Source organism: Rutidosis leptorrhynchoides, chromosome 4 (genome assembly GCF_046630445.1).
Source record: "Rutidosis leptorrhynchoides isolate AG116_Rl617_1_P2 chromosome 4, CSIRO_AGI_Rlap_v1, whole genome shotgun sequence".
Taxonomy (NCBI): Eukaryota; Viridiplantae; Streptophyta; class Magnoliopsida; order Asterales; family Asteraceae; genus Rutidosis; species Rutidosis leptorrhynchoides.
In genome coordinates this window covers 149,245,001-149,263,924 of record NC_092336.1, presented here as the reverse complement: position 1 = coordinate 149,263,924, position 18,924 = coordinate 149,245,001, and the positions used below count along the sequence as shown (strand labels likewise).

General features: G+C 33.9%; 1 protein-coding gene across 1 annotated transcript in view; it reads left to right on the top strand.

Annotated features, from left to right (window-relative positions):
• LOC139841124 (uncharacterized) overlaps nucleotides 1-18,924 on the top strand; it is a 38,657-nt gene that overhangs the window by 6,146 nt on the left and 13,587 nt on the right. The gene's annotated exons all lie outside the window — the stretch shown is intronic.

The following is an 18,924-nucleotide window of genomic DNA, read 5'->3' as shown; positions in this document are numbered from 1 at the left end:
TTGTATATTTAATATTTTAAATTAGGTTTTAATTGCGACTAAAGTTTTAAAATCGACAAACCGGTCATTAAATGGTAAAATCCCCTTTTTATAATAATAATAATATTACTTATATATATATATATATATATATATATATATATATATATATATATATATATATATATATATATATATATATATATATATATATATTTATCCAAATATAGTTTTAAAAATATAGCGTTAAACTTGGCTAGCTCTCTGCGGAATGAACCGGACTTACTAAAAACTACACTACTGTACGATTAGGTACACTGCCTATAAGTGTTGTAGCAAGGTTTAGGCATATCTACTTTATAAATAAATAAATAACTTGTGTAAAATTGTATCATATTTAATAGTATTTCGCAATAAAAATATAACTATTTCGTATACACCTCGCATAACATCAAGTATTTTTGGCGTCGCTGCCGGGGAACTCTTAAACGCTGAAGCGAAATGCTATAAAAAAAGATTTTTATTAAGCTTTAATTCATTTTTATAAAAATACGTTTTATATAATACATTCAAAAATATAAAATCAAGAAAAAGAAAAATATATATCTATATTTTTAAGTTTAGTTAAATTTAAAAAGTTTATATTTCTTTTTATTGTGAAAAGTTATAAAACTAATAAGTAAATTTTTCTTATTTATAAGTTTTATATAAATATTTTACAAAAATATAAAACAGAAAAAAAAAAGTATTCGGGCCTGGCACTGTAGCAGCATAACATCTGAACTGGATCCGAGGGTCATGAGACCGCATGAAATTTTAACTAACACTCCATGCAATCGCATGGAGTGACTTGACAGGCCTGATCCTTAAACTGGTACGATTAGGGTTAGGTTTAAAATTATTTATTATTATTAATTAATTAGAATTAGGGTTAATTAAAATAATAATTAGTTTAATTTAGTTTTATTTTTAGTTTTAATTAGTTTTATTAAGTTTAATTAAATATATAAAACTAATACTTTTATATAAATAATATAAAAATAATATTTTTATAAAAATTGTATTTTTTTAACTTTAAGCTTATTTTTACATTTTGTATATTTTTATCGTTAATTCGTAATTTATATGTTTTTCGTTCGTAATTAGTTTTAAGTGTAGTATTTTGCCGTAGTTATTTTTATCTCTAGATTTTTAGACTTTGCCGTAAAATTCCATAAGTGCTTTTTCTTTAGACTAAGATTTAGGTGCTTTAGAATTTTGCGACGCTGTTTTAAAATTTTAGTACTTTTTAAGTTATTGCCGTTTTGGATTTAGAATTCCTTTAAGCTTTAATACTTTTAGACGTAAGTTATAATTTTTAGTTTTTAGACTTTTAAGTTTCGACGCTTATTTTCTTATTTTTATTTTTCGACGTTTTTCGACGCGCTCTTTTTCTTTCTTATTTCTCGACGCTCTAGTTTTTAGGACATAGAATTTTCTATTTCTTCTCTAAAATTTCAAAACGAAAAATTATTTTAAGCGGTTAAATTGATAGACATCCAAAATTTTCTGGTTCGTAGTAATAGTTGGATTTGTTAGTGGCGAGTTGTGGACTTCCGATTTAAAGGGTCCTGGCTACCTGCTGCATCTATTGGCTATTCGAAACGTGGGCAAAATCAGAAAAGACTATTAATTTGATAGCTTATATAATTTTTATCTTTTATAACTAATAGGATATTCAGTGAATGCACCGAGCAAAACGTTCACCACCTTTCATACGTTCACCACCTATAACTCGATCAAGACATCTAGCCAATATTTTCGCCGTTGATTTTTCTTTAAAATCGTCATCTAGTCGACCAAGTACTCCAATTCAAATTTCTGATAATCCATTTTTTGAACCCGACCTCACAATTGAGAATCCGGAGGATATTCAGGGACAATTCAGAGATCCTGAACCACTAATCATTCCTCCTGAACCACAAATTACTCATCCAGAGATTGTCGAGGAAAAACCATTAAATCAGAATCCTCTAGTGATTCAGATTCAACAAATTCAATCATGGAAAATCTGGAACCTCTAAGTATGGAAGACCGAATGAGGGCTAAACGCACTGGCCAAGGTCACGCAATTACTCACCCAGACATTAATGCGCCAGATTATGAAATCAAAGGACAAATCCTACACATGGTAACTAATCAATGCCAATTTAGTGGTGCGTCGAAGGAAGATCCAAACGAACATCTGCGTACCTTTAATAGGATTTGTACTCTATTTAAAATCCGAGAAGTGGAGGATGAACAGATCTATTTCATGTTATTTCCCTGAACTTTAAAGGGAGAAGCCAAAGATTGGTTAGAATCGTTACCTGAAGGGGCGATTGATACATGGGATGTCTTAGTTGAAAAATTTCTTAAACAATTCTTTCCGGCATCTAAAGCCGTGAGACTTCAAGGAGAAATTGTTACGTTCACGCAAAAGCTAAATGAAACTCTATATGAGGCGTGGACAAGATTTGGAAAATTGTTAAGAGGATGTCCGTAACATGGTTTAGACACTTATCAAATAGTACAAATATTCTACCAAGGATGCGACATCACTACAAGAAAAGACATCGATATAGCAGCTGGTGGTTCCATTATAAAGAAAACCGCAACTGAAGCTTACAAAATTATTTATAACACTGCTTCCCACTCACATGAGTGGCATCAAGAAAAAGATATCGTTAGATCATCTAAAGCGGCTAGAGTCGATTCTAGTATGCAAGATGTTGTTAAGAAAGAAATTATTAAACTGCTAGATGCAGGTTTAATTTATCCAATCTCTGATAGTCCATGGGTAAGCCCAGTTCAATGCGTACCTAAGAAGGGTGGCATGACTGTCATCACAAATGAAAAATATGAGCTTATTCCTACTAGGACTGTAACTGGATGGCGTGTTTGTATTGGTTATAGAAAATTAAATGATGCCACCAGAAAAGATCACTTTCCCCTACCTTTCATTGATTAAATGTTGGAAAGATTAGCCGGGAATAGTTACAATTATTTTCTTGACGGTTTTTTCGGATACTTTCAAATTCCAATAGCACCCGAGGACCAAGAAAAAACCACGTTCACGTGCCCTTATGGTACTTTTGCGTACAAACGCATGCCATTTGGACTTTGCAATGCCCCTGCAACCTTTCAAAGGTGCATGATGGAGATTTTTCACGACATGATTGAAGAATGCATGGAAGTTTTCATGGATGACTTTTCAGTCTTCGGTGATACATTTGAATCATGTCAAGTTAATCTTGAACGAATACTTATTAGATGCGAGCAATCAAATCTAGTTCTTAATTGGGAGAAATTCCATTTCATGGTTAGAGAAGGCATCGTTCTTGGTCACAAAATTTCAATGGAAGGAATTGAAGTGGATAGAGCTAAAGTAGATGTAATTGCTAAACTTCCACATCCCACCAATGTTAGAGGAGTTAGGAGTTTTCTAGGGCATGCCGGTTTTTACCGACGTTTCATAAAAGATTTTTCTAAAATTGCCACTCCTATGAATAAACTCCTAGAAAAGGATGCTCCATTCATCTTTTCGGATGAATGCATCAAATCTTTTAATATTCTTAAATAAAAACTCACTAATGTGCCGATCATGATATCTCCAAATTGGAATTTACCATTTGAACTCATGTGCGATGCAAGTGATTTTGCAATGGGATCCATTTTAGGACAAAGGATTGAAAAACGATTTCAACCTATTTATTACGCTAGTAAGACGTTAGAAGGAGCACAAATGAATTACACAACTACTGAAAAAGAACTCCTTGCTATTGTCTTTGCTTTTGACAAATTTCGTTCATATCTCGTTCTAGCAAAAACGGTGGTCTATACCGACCATTCTGCTCTTAGATACCTATTTTCGAAACAAGATGCCAAACCACGATTAATCCGTTGGATCTTACTCTTACAAGAGTTCGATATTGAGATCCGAGACAAAAAGGGAGCAGAAAATCTCGCCGCAGAAAATCCCGAATTAGAAGTTCTAAATAAATCAGCCATACAAGATAACTTTCCTGATGAATATCGATTGAAGATAAATTATAATGAAATTCCATGGTTTGCAGACTATGAAAACTACTTAGTATGTGGATTCCCTGAAAAAGGGTTGTCGTACCAAAAACTAAAGAAATTCTTTAGTGATATAAAACACTATTTTTGGGAAGATCCACATCTGTTTAAAAGTTGTCCCGATGGAATAATACGCCGATGTGTATTCGGAGATGAAGCTAGTCAAATCTTAAACCACTGTTACACAGGACCAACAGGAGGGCATTATGGGCCTCAACTTACAGCAAGAAAAGTTTACGACGCTGGATTCTATTGGCCTACAATTTTCAAAGACGCACACCTTCTTTGTAAATCCTGTGATGCTTGTCAAAGGGCCAGAAAAATAAGTCAACGTGATGAAATGCCACAAAATGTCATTCAAGTATGTGAAGTATTTGACGTTTGGGGTATTAACTTTATGGGTCCATTTTCAAAATCTCATAATAATCTCTACATTCTCGTTGCCATTGATTATGTATCTAAATGGGCGAGCGCACAAGCTCTCCCAACTAACGATGCACGAGTTGTAGTTAACTTCTTAAAACGTCTTTTTGATAGGTTTGGAACACCGAAAGCTTTAATAAGTGATCGGGGTACTCATTTTTGTAATAATCAACTTGAGAAAGTTCTCAAAAGATATGGAGTAACTCATAAAATCTCAACCGCTTATCATCCACAAACAAGTGGACAAGTTGAAAATACCAACCGAGCATTAAAAAGTATTCTAGAGAAAACCGTAGGATCAAATCCGAAGGAATGGTCCATAAAATTAGAGGATGCACTCTGGGCTTTTAGAACAGCCTACAAAACTCTAATTGGTACCACACCTTTTAAACTCGTTTACGGAAAATCATGTCACCTTCCAGTAGAAATTGAGCACAAAGCATTTTGGGTTTTGAAGACATGTAATCTTGATTTACATGAAGCCGGACATCTACGGTTAAGTCAACTAAACGAAATAGAAGAATTAAGACATGAAGCATACGAAAATTCATTAATCTATAAAGAAAGAACGAAGAAATGGCATGATAAAAGAATCAAAAGTTCAAAAGAATTTAAAGAAGGAGACAGAGTTCTTCTTTTCAATTCACGATTCAAGCTATTTCCTGGAAAATTGAAATCAAGATGGTTTGGACCATTCATACTCAAAAGAGTTTTCCCATATGGAACAATAAAGTTAATAAATTCAAATGAGATTGAATTTAAAGTTAATGGTCACAGAGTTAAACATTACATACATGGTCCAATGGAAGTTGACAATGAAGTCAATCATAATTTCACCACCCAAGAAAACCCTCAGAATGAAAACATAAATATGTTATCAACAACATATGAAAAACCAAAATTGGAAGACGGGGAAGCTTCAAATTGGAGTGATGAAGAAGAATTCCTATACAAACCTCCCATTCCAAGAAACGGAGAAAAATGTGAACAAGAAGTTCAAGTAGAAGTGAAAGAACCAAGAAAAGATCACTCGAAAAAGGTTAGCAAACCAACTCTACTTACTAAAGTAGGAGACCCAGGTGAATTTATCATTTCTTGCTTGCTTAATGATGGTGCTATGTATAATGGACTTGCAGATTTAGGAGCAAGTGCAAACGTTATGCCTCTTTCCTTATACAAAAGATTAGGTGTGGGTAAATTAAGACCAACCAGAATAGGTGTTCAATTATTTGATCAAACCATTAAACACCCGGTTGGAATAGCAAACAATTTACTTGTTAAAGTGGGAAGTTTGACCTTTGTTGCAAACTTCATAGTTATTAATATGGAGGAAGACCTTGATATTCCTCTTATTTTAGGTCACCCATTTTTAGCAACCACCGAGGCGTTCATTGATGTAAGAGAAGGTAGAATGACACTAAGGGATGGTGACAAATCGATCACCTTTGTGAACCGAAAGTTTAGATCTCCACCAACCAAAACTGTTAAACCAATAAAAACGCCTAAGTGTGGGGAAGATGAAGCAACAACCAATGATGACCTGATAACAAAGAACCCCGTTGTTGATATGAAATTAGATGAACCCGTTTTTAACAGTTCAACGAAGAAACTTTATAAACGGATTCAAGATGCTAGGAAATCAACAATTGGCTTGAAGCAAAAGTCAGAGATATACAAGTTGTTGATAGTCCGATTGAAAACGAAGTTAATCACAATTTCGACACCACAGCTAACTAAGTGTGGGGAGAATCAAGTCTTTTTAAGGATAATATATATTTCTGTTAGAGTTAGATTTTCTGTTTTCGTGTAGTTTCTGAAAATGGAATCCGAATGGTCTTTCCCTAGCAGACCCTAAAGAACTAGTCTTCTCCCTCCATTCTGAATTTTTATTTCTTTTAGGTTTTACGAGATGAAGAATTCCTTTGATCTGGACCATGGTCTACTACTACACGCTATGATTACTAAACGTAATAATAACATCTTCCCGACTGAACTGGTATCATTCATAAGAGGAAAAAATGATGAAGTGTGGAAATAACTCAGAAAAGATCATCATAAGACACAATTTGGTAAAGAAAAATCAAAATCCGCAACAAAAAGAAGAGCACGACACTTTGAAAGATGTCATAAATGCAGAAAATGGTCACACGAAGGTAAATGTTCGAACAATAAAACATATTCAAATACCGAATTTATTACTCTATGCAGAGAAGGATCGTTCATATGTTTAGAAGAAAAGTTATTGAAGAATCGAGGTTACACCTACGTAGCTATGGAAAACCAAATCACACGACTCTCATATGAGTCGGCTAAAGCAGGTCTCTGAGAATTCTATCTCACAGGTAAGTATGTACAGTTTTTATTTGTTTTTATTTATTGCTTTTAACCTTTTGATAATAAACGCTGAATCGTTCGCTATAAAGTATTAAATTGATATTCAATAAAATTAGGTATGCGAAACCGAAATTATTGATATCATACAAAAATTTATTACATCACTGCGAAATTTACCGTTTATTCTTAAGGTATAAATATCTTTAATCAATCAATCCAAAATATTTCAGAAATTTGTCAGGAGTAAAACTAGGTAAAATAGCCGAAATTACTTTACCCAAAAGAGGGGCTTATATTTTTGATAATATTTGATTGATTAAAGTGGGATAAAAGAGCAAAAAGATTTTTAATTTTAATTTTTACCTTGTTTTTATATTAATATTAAATTAATATTGTAAATTTTTAAAATCAATATATTTAAGTTTTTAAATATTTTAAAAATTAATATTTTCAATATAAGTTTGTAAAATTAATGTATCAAAATATTAATAATATTAATATGAACTTTTAATATTATGCATTTTAAATTTAAGTTTGGTGTGAATTTAAAAAAAAAAAATGCCTGGGACCATGCGATCGCATGGGGTTTGAACTTTCAAGCCATGCGATCGCATGGCCTTAAAAATCTGGTCAGAAACATAAAAGCAGATCGCATGGCCTTAAAAATCTGGTCAGAAACATAAAAGTAAACGAGCTGCTTCTGCCTTCTCAATTTCAACACACACATACACGAACAAACACACACATAATCACCAAAAATCACCAATTTTCAACCAAAATCAACCAAATTTCTCACAATAATCCGCTATAATCATGCCTTTCTTCAGATGGGGAAGCAAAAAGGTAAAGATTTCACCCCTAAAACTCTTAAAATTTGAATTTTAGTGTTCTCGAGCTAAATTTTACCTAATTTGATTTTGTTAATTTTTAGTGTAATTAGAGTTAAATTGTTAGTATATTATGCATGTATAACCTAGATTGATGCTATTTAACATGATTTGAAGCCAAAAACTAAAAAAAAAATTAGAAATCTAGGGTTTGTGTTCTTGAGCAATTTGGGGCTTTTTGATATAAACAGGTTATGGCCGATTTTTGTCATGAATTATTGTTAAATTAAGTAGTGTAACATGTTTAGGTTGCTAAATGATCCAAACATTAATCCTAAACACGAATTTTGAGAATTAAAGTGGAATTTTTAAGTCTAAAATTCATGAACTTGATTAATTTGATATAAATGCCATTTGAAACTTGTTAAATTGCTAGTAATGATTATTTTGACATGTTATTTGAGTAGAATGCTTATGAACTTTGTAAACATTTTCATATGTGCTTATTTGAAAAAGTGTATAATTGATAAAAATATGAAAATGAGCATGAGTTTAATATGGATTAAACATGTTATTGTAATTGTTTCAAGTTGTTATTTTGCTAACACTAATGCATATTTGGATGCACAAATTTTGTGTTTAATGTGTTTTGCAGAAATATACCGAATCTGGCGGTGCATCATCATCCAGACAACCTGAAAATGAACCACAGCCAGAAATGCAATATGAGCAACAATATGAACCAGAACCTGAATAGGAACAACAACAAGAACAACAACATGATGATCAACATGCACCATACTATGAGCCGGATCCGCAATTTTTTATTACCTACGTAGTATTTCCCGCTCATCATATAGTAGAACACCTAAAAATTCATGTAGAACAGTTGCATCCCAATTTAAGGATTGATCGAAGTTGGAGAGATTACCCGACGTACCAAAGTAACAAATTTAAACTGGTAACGAAAAATGTAGAAGTTTCTAGGGTAATCGATTGGAATCCTTTGGAAAGGGTCCACCTAGCTAACCCAATTAGGCAGCATCTAATCCAACGGTATGGTAGCTCTTCTTTTCTCGATTGGGAACGTTTATTTACCACTCGTGGGCCTGTATATAAAGAGTGGTGTGTTGAGCTTATGAGTACTATCGCTTTTAATAAGGATGTAGATAGGATAGATGATAAGAGTTTTCTTAGATTTTTACTTGGCCGTAGGATGTACAGGATGTCCATGCTGGACATGGCCAGGGCTTTACAGATTTACACTCCCGCCGAATTACTACTACCTGATTGTACAAATTTGATTTATCATGGTGAGAGGGTAGATAGGAATTTTGACGCGCACGTCGTCTGGAGGCGTATGTCAAATTATAATGTTTTTTCGCGGGGAGGAAGACACTCCTATTTAGATATTAACAAAGCAGAGCTTCGTATTATACATAGATTTTTAGCTAATTCGATTACTCAAAGAGGTAACAACAAGGAGAAAATGACCTTACACGATTTATTTTACCTTAAGTGTATTCGAAACACTAGAAGCTTTGTTAATATCGCCTACTGTGTTGGTTTTTATCTGTCCAAAATGGTGGAAGGAATACAGGAAGGGGGAATAATAGGAGGAGGTATTTTTGTTACTCTCATTGGAGAGTATTTAGGCGTAGATAGGGATCAAGGGGGTCCACTGATGGTATGTAGGGAACAGGATGAGACTTTAGGATTGCGGGTCTATCAAGGTGCAAAGGTATTAAAGAGCAGACGCAATCAGGCAGTACCATATCAGGGCTCTCATCCACAGGTAGAGAGAGGTTCAGATGAGGAAATGGAGGAAGCGGATGACATTAGGGATGCCATTAGGGAGGCTGTTACTGACGTTTATCAGCGTATAGATGAGGTAGAATTGACAAACGAGGCTAGACATAGTCAGTACGAGCAGTGGCACGCCGAGAATGTGTACGAGCATTCCAGGCATCGACAGCATGATAGATGGCACAATCATCAGCATCAGATCATGAGCCAGCTATCACCACATGTACCAAATAACTACGTACCAACCCGACCTGCTTACTATCCGCCACACCAGCCCGATATGCGACCACCATTTACTCTCTACGACCCTAACCAAGCCTATCAGCACACCTATAACCAACCGTGGAACCCGACCGATGACATGAACTGGAAACCCTATCCAGATTGATACAGTTCCCGTTGGTGATTTTTATCTTTTATTATTTTTATTTACTTATGTTTAAAACATATAATATTGTGATACTTTTATGTAATTTTTGACATTTTTTTATTTTGTTACTAATATTTCGTATTTATAATTTGAAAGTGGGATGTTAAGTCCCATTTCAAATTACCATGCATGTTATTATTTGTATGTATGTATATTGTCAATTGTACACAATAGGGTAAAACAGCGAACTTTCAAAGACTTCTATTAAGTTCAGCAAAAGCTACTAATTTTGACGACAAAACGAAAAACAAATGTGATGTAACAAGAAGACGGAATGAACAAATGATGTGCACCATTTATCATTCAACAAACAAACGCCAATATGTTTGGAAACTTTGGTAAAATTTAATCATTTTTCTACGCTAATCACCCTCAATAATTTAAATTGTACTGATTTCTTGCAAATGAGGGCATTGTATGATCTTAAGTGTGGAAAGGGGTTAAATTCTTTCGGATTTTTAAAATTTTAAATTTAAACACTTGGTTACCATTAAAAATACTAGTAACGCAGTAGTTGTATTAGAATCTAGTGCTCTCTGATAATAAAGAACAACCCTAGTCTTATATACTGACTACCCAATTCTAGTAAAAATTTTCAAAATTTTCAACTAAATGAACTAAAAATTATTTTTATACATATTTATGAACGATAAAACTAGGTGTTAATACCGAAATTATTGTTACCTCGGAAAGGACATAAATTGAGAAACAACTCAAAACGCTTGATTTTATTTAAAATGGAATAGAAGAAAATAAAAAGGCAAAGAAAGAAAAATAAAAGCCAAGTGTGAGAAAAATTTATCAAGTTATTTAGAACATATGTCACATATTTTTGTACAAATAATTGAAGATACTTTTGTTTTGGACGATATTAATCAGTTTTACCCAGTTTATTGTAATATAAATAGAATTTATAAGGAAGTAAAGTCTTCCGAGAGAAAAAGACACGCGCTTCTTGATTTAGGTCAGGAAGTTGTCGTCCAGACCAGTTGTAGAGTCTACGAAAAACCTTGAAAAGTTTTCTCGAAAATCAGCTGGAAATCCACGGACCTCAGCGTCAAACAGGGTCACCAAGTGGTCAGACTTATCCTAACCATGAGAGGATCTGTCTCGTACAATGGGGGGCACCGTGCAAATTAGCTTATAAGACTAATGAATCAGTTCCCCAGAAAGGATAATATCCTTAAAGATCAAAAATCAGCTTTTAAGACTGATATTACTCAATCCATGAGATTGACCTTAAAGATTGAGAATTCAAACTCATGGAATTCAATGATATCTAAACTCGAGCTTGAACGAGAAAATATTTTGATCAAATTACAAACCGATTTGTTTTCTGAAAACCCATTTTCAATGCGTTCATTACCATTGAACGTAAAATCCTAGGAATTCACCGGAATTCATTAGATCACCTGAACCAAATCGGGTGTCAACCGTAAGAACGGTGGTTGCATAGCATGGTCGAAGACAGGACCTTGTGCCAGACCGAAAAACTATAGCGTGAACTTTACTATTGCTCCTACAAAGGATAGTAATTGCATCCGACACGATATAGACCATAATCAAAAGCATGTCACGGGACATTGCCTTAACAGATGCTTGTTCAACGCTTTCCTTTACAACCGGACGGTAGTTTACCGAAAGGTAATATACGGAGCAAGTAAACTGGATGTGTTGCTTTCCTAATACAAGGTTAACAAGTGGGTGACACAAAACCATAAGTTTTGAGCTAAAAATTTTCAAATCTGAAACCCACAAAACCCACAAAAACAATTTGCAAAACACCGGTGAAGGGTTATTCTGGAAAACTAATCTAGAGTAAAAGCTAGATTGAAATTTTCAAAAGATCAAATATTTTCATAAAGATCCAATTTTCTAAAGGATCTAAATTTTTATAGTCATGTGGGACTGTAAACCACATCGTTACTATCATTCTTCATACCGCCGTATAGAAATCACTGATGTACAAAGTGTGAAGAATAAAGAAGTGATTCTTGTAAAGCTATATTCAAGTTCTATATTGCTTGAGGACAAGCAACGCTCAAGTGTGGGAATATTTGATAATGCTAAAAACAAACATATATTTCATAGCATTATCCCTCAAGAAAGACACGCTTTTAGTTCCAATTGTTCTATTTACAAGTTATATTGGTTTAAATATTAATGGGTAAAGACAAAACACAGATTCGACGATTTGAAGATGCAAACGATAAAAAAGCTAAAAAGTACAAAGTACAATCAAAGTGGTTCAAATTATTGATGAGAAACGTCTAAAAGTTACAAGAGTACGAGCCGCGAAACGCAAAGTACAAGATATTAAATAGTACGAAAGGTCGTTCGAAAATCCGGAACCGGGACATGAACCAACTATCAACGCGTGACGCAACGGACCTAAAATTACAAGTCAACGATGCACAAAAATATAATATAATATATATATATATATATATATATATATATATATATATATATATATATATATATATATATAATTATATAAAATTAAATTGGTTAGCGAAACATTTAAGATTGACTTGATACCAGTAGAGTTAGGGAGTTTTGATGTGATAATCGGTATGGACTGGTTGAAAGAAGTGAAAGCAGAGATCGTTTGTTACAAAAATGCAATTCGCATTATACGAGAAAAAGAAAAACCCTTAATGGTGTACGGAGAAAAGGGCAACACGAAGCTACATCTTATTAGTAATTTGAAGGCACAAAAACTAATAAGAAAAGGTTGCTATGCTATTCTAGCACATGTCAAGAAAGTACAAACTGAAGAAAAGAGCATCAATGATGTTCCCGTCGCAAAAGAATTTCCCGATGTATTTCCAAAAGAATTACCGGGATTACCCCCACATCGATCCGTTGAATTTCAAATAGATCTTGTACCAGGAGCTGCACCAATAGCTCGTGCTCCTTACAGACTCGCACCCAGCGAGATGAAAGAACTGTAAAGCCAATTACAAGAACTTTTAGAGCGTGGTTTCATTCGACCAAGCACATCACCGTGGGGAGCTCCTATTTTGTTTGTCAAGAACAAAGATGGTACATTCAGGTTGTATATCGACTACCGAGAGTTGAACAAACTTACCATCAAGAACCGCTACCCACTACCGAGAATCGACGACTTATTTGATCAACTACAAGGCTCATCTGTTTATTCAAAGATTGACTTACGTTCCGGGTATCATCAAATGAGGGGGAAAGAAGATGATATTCCAAAGACTGCTTTCAGAACACGTTACGGTCATTACGAGTTTATGGTCATGCCGTTTGGTTTAACTAATGCACTAGCTGTGTTCATGGACCTTATGAACCGAGTGTGTGGACCATACCTTGACAAGTTTGTCATTATTTTCATTGATGACATACTTATTTACTCAAAGAACGACCAAGAACACGGTGAACATTTGAGAAAGGTGTTAGAAGTATTGAGGAAGGAAGAATTGTACGCTAAATTTTCAAAGTGTGCATTTTGGTTGGAAGAAGTTCAATTCCTCGGTCATATAGTGAACAAAGAAGGTATTAAGGTGGATCCGGCAAAGATAGAAACTGTTGAAAAGTGGAAAACCCCGAAAACTCCAAAACACATACGCCAGTTTTTAGGACTAGCTGGTTACTACAGAAGGTTCATCCAAGACTTTTCCAGAATAGCAAAACCCTTGACTGCATTAACGCATAAAGGGAAGAAATTTGAATGGAAGGATGAACAAGAGAAAGCGTTTCAGTTACTGAAGAAAAAGCTAACTACGGCACCTATATTGTCATTGCCTGAAGGGAATGATGATTTTGTGATTTATTGTGACGCATCAAAGCAAGGTATCGGTTGTGTATTAATGCAACGAACGAAGGTAATTGCTTATGCGTCTAGACAATTGAAGATTCACGAGCAAAATTATACGACGCATGATTTGGAATTAGGCGCGGTTGTTTTTGCATTAAAGACTTGGAGGCACTACTTATATGGGGTTAAAAGTATTATATATACCGACCACAAAAGTCTTCAACACATATTTAATCAGAAACAACTGAACATGAGGCAGCGTAGGTGGATTAAATTGTTAAATGATTACGACTTTGAGATTCGTTACCACCCGGGGAAGGCAAATGTGGTAGCCGACGCCTTGAGTAGAAAGGACAGAGAACCCATTCGAGTAAAATCTATGAATATAATGATTCACAATAACCTTACTACTCAAATAAAGGAGGCGCAACAAGGAGTTTTAAAAGAGGGAAATTTAAAGAATGAAATACCCAAAGGATCGGAGAAGCATCTTAATATTCGGGAAGATGGAACCCGGTATAGGGCTGAAAGGATTTGGGTACTAAAATTTGGAGATATGAGAGAAATGGTACTTAGAGAAGCTCATAAAACCAGATACTCAATACATCCTGGAACGGGGAAGATGTACAAGGATCTCAAGAAACATTTTTGGTGGCCAGGTATGAAAGCCGATGTTGCTAAATACGTAGGGGAATGTTTGACGTGTTCTAAGGTCAAAGCAGAGCATCAGAAACCATCAGGTCTACTTCAACAACCCGAAATCTCGGAATGGAAATGGGAAAACATTACCATGGATTTCATCACTAAATTGCCAAGGACTGCAAGTGGTTTTGATACTATTTGGGTAATAGTTGATCGTCTCACCAAATCAGCACACTTCCTGCCAATAAGAGAAGATGACAAGATGGAGAAGTTAGCACGACTGTATTTGAAGGAAGTCATCTCCAGACATGGAATACCAATCTCTATTATCTCTGATAGGGATGGCAGATTTATTTCAAGATTCTGGCAGACATTACAGCAAGCATTAGGAACTCGTCTAGACATGAGTACTGCCTATCATCCACAAACTGATGGGCAGAGTGAAAGGACAATACAAACGCTTGAAGACATGCTACGAGCATGTGTTATTGATTTCGGAAACAGTTGGGATCGACATTTACCGTTAGCAGAATTTTCCTACAACAATAGCTATCATTCAAGCATTGAGATGGCTCCGTTTGAAGCACTTTATGGTAGAAAGTGCAGGTTTGTTGGAGTGAAGTGGGGGATAGACAGATTACGGGACCGGAGATAATACAAGAAACTACTGAGAAGATCGTCCAAATTCAACAACGGTTGAAAACCGCCCAAAGTCGACAAAAGAGCTACGCCGACATTAAAAGAAAAGATATAGAATTTGAAATTGGAGAGATGGTCATGCTTAAGGTTGCACCTTGAAAAGGTGTTGTTCGATTTGGTAAACGAGGGAAATTAAATCCAAGGTAAATTGGACCATTCAAGATTATTGATCGTGTCGGATCAGTAGCTTACCGACTTGAGTTACCTCAACAACTCGCAACTGTACATAACACTTTCCACGTCTCGAAATTGAAGAAATATTTTGCTAAAGAAGATCTCACTATTTCATTGGACGAAATCCAAATCAATGAAAAACTTCAATTCATTGAAGAACCCGTTGAAATAATGGATCGTGAGGTTAAGAGACTTAAACAAAACAAGATACCGATTGTTAAGGTTCGATGGAATGCTCGTAGAGGACCCGAGTTCACCTGGGAATGAGAAGATCAGATGAAGAAGAAGTACCCGCACTTATTTCCAGAAGATGAGCCAACACCTCCAATCGCTTAAAATTTCGGGACGAAATTTATTTAACGGGTAGGTACTGTATTGACCAGAACTTTTCCGAACCTTTCTATGATTATGTGTTTAATGAAAACTATATTTACATGATTAAATGTTTCCAACATGTTAAGCAATCAAAATTGTTAAGACTTGGTTAATTGAAACGGAAATGTTGTAAACGTCTGATTACCCAGTTTGACCAATGATTCACGAACGCTATAAGTTGTATATGACATGATGATACATAAATGAATAAATATATATGTTTAACATGATATAATGATCATCAAGTATCTCATTAAAAATAGTAACAATAAGTTATATACTTAAAAAGGAGACTATTGACGTATGAAACTCGAAACGATACATATAACGATTATCGTTATAACCACGTCTTACTAAATATATATGAAGCATATTAATACATTGTTATATTATATATAACATGAGAATATGATAATTAAATATATCATTAAGTGTATTAACAATGAACTACATAAGTAAAAACTAGACTACTAACTTAAGGATTTCTAAACGAGACATATATGTAACGATTATCGTTGTAACGACATTTAAATGTATATATCATATTAAGATATATTAATATATCATAATATCATGATAATATAATAATTTAAAATCTCATTTGATATTATAAACTTTGGATTAACAACATTTAACAAGATCGTTAACCTAAAGGTCTCAAAACAACACTTACATGTAACGACTAACGATGACTTAACGACTCAGTTAAAATGTATATACATGTAGTGTTTTAATATGTATTTATACACTTTTGAAAGACTTCAAGACACTTATCAAAATACTTCTACTTAACAAAAATGCTTACAATTACATCGTCGTTCAGTTTCATCAACAATTCTACTCGTATGCACCCGTATTCGTACTCGTACAATACATAGCTTTTAGATGTATGTACTATTGGTATATACACTCCAATGATCAGCTCTAAGCAGCCCATGTGAGTCACCTAACACATGTGGGAACCATCATTTGGAAACTAGCATGAAATATCTCATAAAATTACAAAAATATGAATAATCATTCATGACTTATTTACATGAAAACAAAATTACATATCCTTTATATCTAATCCATACACCAACGACCAAAAATACCTACAAACACTTTCATTCTTCAATTTTCTTCATCTAATTGATCTCTCTTAAGTTCTAACTTCAAGTTCTAAGTGTTCTTCATAAATTCTACAAGTTCTAGTTACATAAAATCAAGAATACTTTCAAGTTTGCTAGCTCACTTCCAATCTTGTAAGGTGATCATCCAACCTCAAGAAATCTTTGTTTCTTACAGTAGGTTATCATTCTAATATAAGGTAATAATCATATTCAAACTTTGGTTCAATTTCTATAACTATAACAATCTTATTTCAAGTGATGATCTTACTTGAACTTGTTTTTGTGTCATGATTCTGCTTCAAGAACTTCGAGCCATCCAAGGATCCGTTGAAGCTAGATCCATTTTTCTCTTTTCCAGTAGGTTTATCCAAGGAACTTAAGGTAGTAATGATGTTCATAACATCATTCGATTCATACATAAAAAGCTATCATATTCGAAGTGGTAAACTAGTAATCACTAGAACATAGTTTAGTTAATTCTAAACTTGTTCGTAAATAAAGTTAATCCTTCTAACTACACTTTTAAAATCAACTATACACATGATCTATATCTATATGATATGCTAACTTAATGATTTAAAACTCGGAAACACGATAAACACCATAAAACTGGATTTACGCCGTCGTAGTTACAACCGGGGGCTGTTTTGGTTTGAATAATTAAAAACTATGAAAAACTTTGATTTAAAAGCTATACTTCTGGGAAAATTATTTTTCTTATGAACATGAAACCATCTCCAAAAATCATGGTTAAACTCAAAGTGAAAGTATGTTTTTCAAAACAGTCATCAAGATGTCGTTCTTTCGACGGAAATGACTACCTCTTTCAAAAATGACTTGTAACTTGTATTTCCGACTATAAACCTATACCTTTTCTGTTTAGTTTCATAAAGTCAAGTTCAATACGAAACCATGGCCGCTTAAATCACTCAAAACGGATTAGAAACGAAGAAATGGCGAGCAAAACAAAATTGGTAAAAACTACTCATTTTAGCTACGTGAAAATTGGTAACAAATCTATTCCAACCATAACTTAATCAACTTGTATTGTATATTATGTAATCTTGAGATACCATAGACACGTATACAATGTTTCGACCTATCATGTCGACACATCTATATATATTTTGGAACAACCATAGACACTCTATATGTGAATGTTGGAGTTAGCTATACAGGGTTGAGGTTGATTCCAAAATATATATAGTTTGAGCTGTGATCAATACTGAGATATGTATACGCTGGGTCGTGGATTGATTCAAGATAATATATATCGATTTATTTCTGTACATCTAACTGTGGACAACTAGTTGTAGGTTACTAACGAGGACAGCTGACTTAATAAATTTAAAACATCAAAATGTATTAAAATTGTTGTAAATATATTTTGAACATACTTTGATATATATGTACATATTTGTTATAGGTTCGTGAATCGACCAGTGGCCAAGTCTTACTTCCCGACGAAGTAAAAATCTGTGAAAGTGAGTTATAGTCCCACTTTTAAAATCTAATATTTTTGGGATGAGAATACATGCAGGTTTTATAAATGATTTACAAAATAGACACAAGTACGTGAAACTACATTCTATGGTTGAATTATCGAAATCGAATATGCCCCTTTTTATTAAGTCTGGTAATCTAAGAATTAGGGAACAGACACCCTAATTGACGCGAATCCTAAAGATAGATCTATTGGGCCTAACAAACCCCATCCAAAGTACCGGATGCTTTAGTACTTCGAAATTTATATCATATCCGAAGGGTGTCCCGGAATGATGGGGATATTTTTATATATGCATCTTGTTAATGTCGGTTACCAGGTGTTCACCATATGAATGATTTTTATCTCTATGTATGGGATGTGTATTGAAATATGAAATCTTGTGGTCTATTATTATGATTTGATAATATATAGGTTAAACCTATAACTCACCAACATTTTTGTTGATGTTTTAAGCATGTTTATTCTCAGGTGATTATTAAGAGCTTCCGCTGTCGCATACTTAAATAAGGATGAGATTTGGAGTCCATGCTTGTATGATATTGTGTAAAAACTGCATTCAAGAAACTTATTTCGTTGTAACATATTTGTATTGTAAACCATTATGTAATGGTCGCGTGTAAGCAGGATATTTTAGATTATCATTATTTGATAATCTACGTAAAGCTTTTTAAACCTTTATTGATGAAATAAAGGTTAAGGTTTGTTTTAAAATGAATGCAGTCTTTGAAAAA